Source organism: Diabrotica virgifera, chromosome 3 (genome assembly GCF_917563875.1).
Source record: "Diabrotica virgifera virgifera chromosome 3, PGI_DIABVI_V3a".
NCBI lineage: Eukaryota > Metazoa > Arthropoda > Insecta > Coleoptera > Chrysomelidae > Diabrotica > Diabrotica virgifera.
The window spans coordinates 168,569,317-168,575,639 of record NC_065445.1 but is presented as its reverse complement, the minus strand read 5'-3'; the positions used below and the strand labels follow the sequence as shown (position 1 = coordinate 168,575,639).

Here is a 6,323-nt window from a genome sequence, read left to right as displayed (position 1 = left end):
CAAGTCCTGATTTTTCCAAGCATTTCTATCTTGCTTGTGATGGAAGTGACACTGGTGTGGGTGGTGTTTTATTTCAAAAGGATGATGGATTAGAACATCCTATTGCTTACTTCAGCAAAACTTTAACTAGAGCTCAGCGAAAGTACACAACTACTGAGAAACAATTATTAGCAATTTTGCTTTCAATTGAAAAATTTAGATGCTATATTGAGGGTAGTGATGACTTTACTGTGATTACAGATCACTCCTCATTGCAGTGGTTATATAACATGAAGAATCCTCCTAGAATTGCTAGATGGATAATGAAACTGTCTTGTCACAAATTTACTGTTGTTCATCGTTGTGGTTCTTTGAATGTAGTAGCTGACTCTCTTTCAAGAATTCCTGAAGCATCTCAAGTTTCTCTATTGAATTTGTCTGATTTAAAAACAGGTGCTTGGTATAAAAATATGATAGCAAAAGTTACAGATAATCATGATTTATATCCTGCTTTTAAGGTTCAAGATAATGTTCTTTATAAACATGTTTTTTCTAAATCTAAATTTTCTGAATCTACTCCAGAATGGAAAATTTTTGTTCCTGCTCCACATAGGAAGGAAATTTTACATATGTATCATGATGATCCTACAGCTGCTCATTTAGGTGTCTTTAAAACCCTTTCTAGGATATCAGAACTTTATTACTGGCCCAAAATGAGATCTTTTGTTGTGAACTATGTTCATAAATGTAAAGTTTGTGCTTCTTGTAAGCCTAGTAACTTACCTCCAACTGGTTTTTTGGGACAATATCGTGATATTAATTTTCCTTTTCAGTTTTTATCTGCTGATTTACTTGGTCCGTATCCTAGATCTAAAAGTGGAAATCGTTTTCTTTTAGTTGTTGTTGACTGGTTTACAAAGTTTATGTTTGTACATCCTTTGGCTAATGCTACTTCTAAAGCTATTGTCAAGTTTATTGAAAATCAAGTTTTTCTAATTTTTGGTGTACCGCAAATCTTTGCAGTTGATAATGGAAAACAATTTGTTTCCAATGATTTTAAAACTTTGATGGAAAAATACAAGGTACAAAAAATTTGGTATAATGCTAGATACTTCCCTCAGATTAACCCTACTGAAAGAGTTAATAAAACGATTGTTACTGCAATCAGATCTTTCATCCAAGACGATCATAAAGATTGGGACAAGGAAATTTTTAAAATAGCCCAAGCCATTCGTCTAGCTAAACATGAAGTAACTCAATTTTCTCCTTCATTTTTGACGTTTGCTAGAAACATTCCTGTTGATGGTTCATTCTTTGGTGCTATTAAAGAAACATCTAATAATATTGTTAACATCAATAATAAATTGTTCGATCCCAAGCCTTTAGAGAATATGTCTCCTATCTTTGATGAAGTTCAGAAAAGAATACGTCACTCTTACAATATCAACACTAAACGCTACAATCTTCGTAGACGTGATGTAAGATTTCATGTAGGTGATAAAGTCTGGAAGAAAAATACCATTCTTTCAAAAGCTGTGGATGATTTTTCTGCTAAATTAGCTCCCAAATTTATTCCATGTATTATAAATAAAGTTTTATCTCCTTTGGTATATAATCTTAAGGATCTAGATGGTAAAGACCTTGGCAATTTTCATGTGCAAGATATTAAGTTGAATGTTACTGATTCTAGTGATGATGAGTCTCAATAATTTTGTTTAATATGGTAAAGCAATATTTCTTATTGTATATCTTTATATTATAGCATTTTGTCTGATTATGATAAACATATTAACCTTTTTCATTTGACAATACCCTTGTTTAAATTGGTATTATTTTACCTTGGGTAATTTTTTTGATTTTGATACAATTAAAAGCCTCATCCGCACTTGTAAGTTGTTTATGGCATATATGTTGCTGCATAGACACCTAGTGTTTTTATTTTCCTAGGATACATGATATTCTGAGGATATTATGGGCCAGATCATATGAATCTGTGTTCCTTTTTTTTTGTCTTCGAGACAGTTGATATACAGTTAAACCTGTTTATATTTTTTAAGGATGATGAGTTTTTTCTTATTTCTTTTGGAGTTAAAACAATTCTATGCATATCTACTTTTAGAAATCTGGTGTAGAATTGTGGCGCTTTGAAGTATGATTGTAGTATACCTACTTTCACTTGTTTTCTTCTATTTTTTGTAAACTATATTTATGCAGTATTTTACTCTTTTGTATAGATCCCTGGTTTATATTTAGTGAGAATAACATTTATTATGTATCATTATCTTTCTTTCATTACTAACCTACTTTTAGTCTTTTAGGCCTTGTTTTATGCAGTTACTGTAACTCTTTTGTGTAGAACTTAGTCATATTTGACATATCAGTACAGTTAGTACATTTTTTTGAGGTGTTTATCAATAATTACATTTGCATTTTATTATTTATATGCTTTTACTCATATTGTTATGTGATTATTATTATTATTACCTGACTTTAGGTACTCAACCTATTCAGAGTACTTGGTATATTTTTTGAGATTCATTCAACATTTTCTTTTGACAGTCTTCATTTTGACTATTCCTTTATTTGCGATATTATCTCTATTTTATATATTTGCCTTACTTTATGTATTTGCCTTTAACGTATATACTTATTTGATTTGACTTTAATAATTATAAATTAGACTTCATACTATGTGTATAGTATGTTGTCTTGCAAAGGAAGTCGTTGTACTTCCGAAGAAGAATTTCTGAAGACAGAATTCTTCAACAATGCATATCTGAATATGCCAGATGCATTGTCCCCTTTGTTATTATTTTTTTTATTGTGGGCCTGAGCTTTGGTGCAGATGTACATTCGTACCACTGGATCTTCCTTCAATGGTAGATGGTCTCCAGGGTATGGCGTCGGGGGGTCCATGGCACCATAGGATTATCGTCTCTGAGGAGCGCTGTCGTGGTTTAACCGTGGGTTATGGGCTACTGCGTTCGTGCCAACATGGTTTCAATCGCTCCTTTGGTATGGTCCATGTACAGTACCAAGGTCTCCAGATACCCGATTAATTTAAATTTATCCCTCCAATATTTTTAGTTTGGTGGATACTAAAATCCATTGGGTAATATTCAATGTTGGATAATTGAATATTCCCCTGAGCGTTTCCCTCAAAAACTGTATATTATATTAATTATTAAATTTTATTTTTAAAAAAACATACTGTACCATTTTACTGGTTACGTTATAACAGTACCTTATTTAATTTCAGTTTAATGAATACTAAAATTCATTGAATAATTTTTTATTTATTTTTTTTCTCTCCAGAGATATTCTCTGTAGTCATTATTAATTATAAATTACTAATTTTAGTGTGATGAATACTAGAATTCATTGGGTAATGTTTTTTATTTTCCCCAGAGTAACATCTGAAAATTATCTTTATACTTTAAAACTTTTTATGATTCATAATTTCAATTCAATATATTCATTAACTTAATAAATTTATAATGAGTATTTATTTTTGATTTGTTCTTAACGATTACTACTACATATATTTATTCCTGGTTAGAACTTTTTGTTCTTGTTTTCTTTGAGAAAAATTTCTCAGCTGTGTTCAAAATTTTTCTGATGGGTGGTAGGAGTGTGTAACGTTACAAACGTCACATCTTTGCTATTTTATTTTCAAATAATTATTTTATTCTATTTTCTTTAATAATTCTTTAATAATAATCCTCTTCTATTTGTTTTACCTTTTTTCCCGTTAAAAATTGGTTGGCGCCCTCTTTCGGTATTTATAGGCATATCTCAACATTCTTGTTCTATCTCAGAATTCACATTCTTATTCAATCGTTCTGTGGTTCATGACAGTGACTTCGCACTGTCGTTTCTCTTTCAAATTTTAAGCCCCACTCACCAACTCTGTCAATGTCAAGTGAACCCTTCTCTTTGTCAAAATGAAGAATATTTTTTATTTTAATTCTAAAATCTACTTTCTATATTTTCGAGAGTGCTGAAAACGAAAATTAAGTTTATTTTGAATTTGATGTGGGGGAACATTGTCAAAATCGCAATTTTAACCTAAAAATAAAAAAAAATGAAATCATATTTTTTTGCTTTTACCTCGCTACAACTCTGTTAGATTTTAATATTTTTTTTGAAATTTTTTACAGTATATAGCCCTAACATTTTTGAAGACAACGGTATCTCTTTTAAGCTTTTATTCTTATCCTGATAAAGATTATGAATTTTTCAAAAGAAAAGGTGCGGATTTGTGCATTGCAAAGTTTAATTGCAAAAGTTGTATGACGAAGTTTAAAATTTAGCTTCTTAATCACGTTTATGTTAAAGTAGAGAGTACAAAGAAGTTTTCTGGTAAGTTTTAGGTCAAAATGTTTTATAGAAAAAAAAATAGTGCAACTTTTAATGTCGACATTAGAAATCCCCAATATAACGCTTATTTTTCGAGATACTGACCATGGGTGGAGAATGGCTAAATTTGGTCTTAGATTATGTTTTTGACCGTGATGAAAACGAAAATGAAATTTATTTTAAATTTTATGTGGGGGAATATTGCCAAAATTGCAATTGTACTGTAACGTTACAAACGTCACATCTTTGCTATTTTATTTTCAAATAATTATTTTATTCTATTTTCTTTAATAATTCTTTAATAATAATCCTCTTCTATTTGTTTTACCTTTTTTCCCGTTAAAAATTGGTTGGCGCCCTCTTTCGGTATTTATAGGCATATCTCAACATTCTTGTTCTATCTCAGAATTCACATTCTTATTCAATCGTTCTGTGGTTCATGACAGTGACTTCGCACTGTCGTTTCTCTTTCAAATTTTAAGCCCCACTCACCAACTCTGTCAATGTCAAGTGAACCCTTCTCTTTGTCAAAATGAAGAATATTTTTTATTTTAATTCTAAAATCTACTTAAGGCAATGTCTGGCCTCATAGCCACATTTTCAAACAGACGTTCTTAATTGGGGTAAGTGTTTAAATATAAATGTACACATTTTTCTAAGCCTATATCCGTAATCTTTTTTATGTTCCTATCTAACCTTACTTTTCGTACTTTTTATTGTTGTACCACATGGTAAAATTTTTATATTATCTATTATCTTCATATGTGTGTAGTAATCCACAACTATTTAACTACTAACATTATTTTACACTATTCATTCTGTTTAACCTTGCCTTTCTGCAACATTTCTGGATTATTTCTTGGAATGGCAAGGATATCTTTCATTTATTCTTGGTGTCTAATGTACCTGTATGTATTCTAGTTTTCTGGACAAATAAGAATCTTCACCGGACAACCCTTCACCTCGTGGGAGGACTCCCTGAACCTGGAGCCCCCAATATCGCCGGCGATGCTACAGTAATTTAGCATAGACACCACACCATCAACCAACACCTGTAGGCCTGGTGGCCAGAACATCCACGTCGCCAGAGCCCGTTGCAGAACAACAGCAAGACACCAAGAACCTGCAGACAGATACCAAGTGCCATCGATAAGTATAATCTCTGATCTGTAAAGTTTCGGCAAGGTCTTTTAAATTATTTTTTTTAATACATTAATTATGTCTTTTATGAAAAATAAACATGATTAGTTAAATATTATTGTTTTATTTGCTCCATTCTGCATTTTCATTGTTCATGTTTTTGATTAGGACAAGGTGGACTCACAACTTGGGAGATTGAGCTAGTCTAGGGTAGACGATAGCTATCATAGTTGATTGAAATATTATTCTCGAATATTATTTCAATTATCTGGGGTAGTTTATCGCCTCAGTACCCTAAAAATAAAAAAAAATAAATCACGTTTTTTTGCGTTTAGCTCGCTACAACTCTGGTCCGTTTTAATATTTTTTTCTAAAGTTTGTAAACTATATATCGTTCACTTTTTTGAAGACAATGGTTTCTGCTTTAAGCTCTTAGTCTTATTCTACTAAAAGGTATGAATCTTTCAAAGTACAAAGTGCAGATTCGTGAATTGCAAAGTTTAATTGCAAAATTTGACTGACAAAATTTGAAATATAGATTATAAATCAAATTAAAAATAAAATATGAGTATAAAGAAGTTTTCTGGAAAGTTTTGGATTAAAATGTTTTATAGAAAACAAATGGTGCAACGTTTAACATCTACGTTATAAATCCCCAAAATAACGATAATTTTTCGAGATACTGATCATTGGTGGTGAGTGACTAATTTTGGCCTTACTTTATGTTTTTGGTGGTGGTGAAAACGAAAATCAAGTTTATTTTGATTTTTAGGTGGGAGAAAATTGTCAAAATCGCAATTTTGCCCTAAAAATAAAAAAGCTAAACCACGTTTTTCTTAATTAAA

At 30.9% G+C, this 6,323-nt stretch overlaps 1 long non-coding RNA gene across 1 annotated transcript; it reads left to right on the top strand.

Moving 5' to 3' along the window:
* The first annotated feature begins 4,570 nt into the window (after window positions 1-4,570).
* LOC126881386 (uncharacterized) lies at window positions 4,571-5,591 on the top strand. The gene is made up of 2 exons (XR_007696829.1): window positions 4,571-4,961; window positions 5,260-5,591. It is a non-coding gene; the product is annotated as an uncharacterized LOC126881386 (long non-coding RNA).
* The last annotated feature ends 732 nt before the right edge of the window (window positions 5,592-6,323 follow it).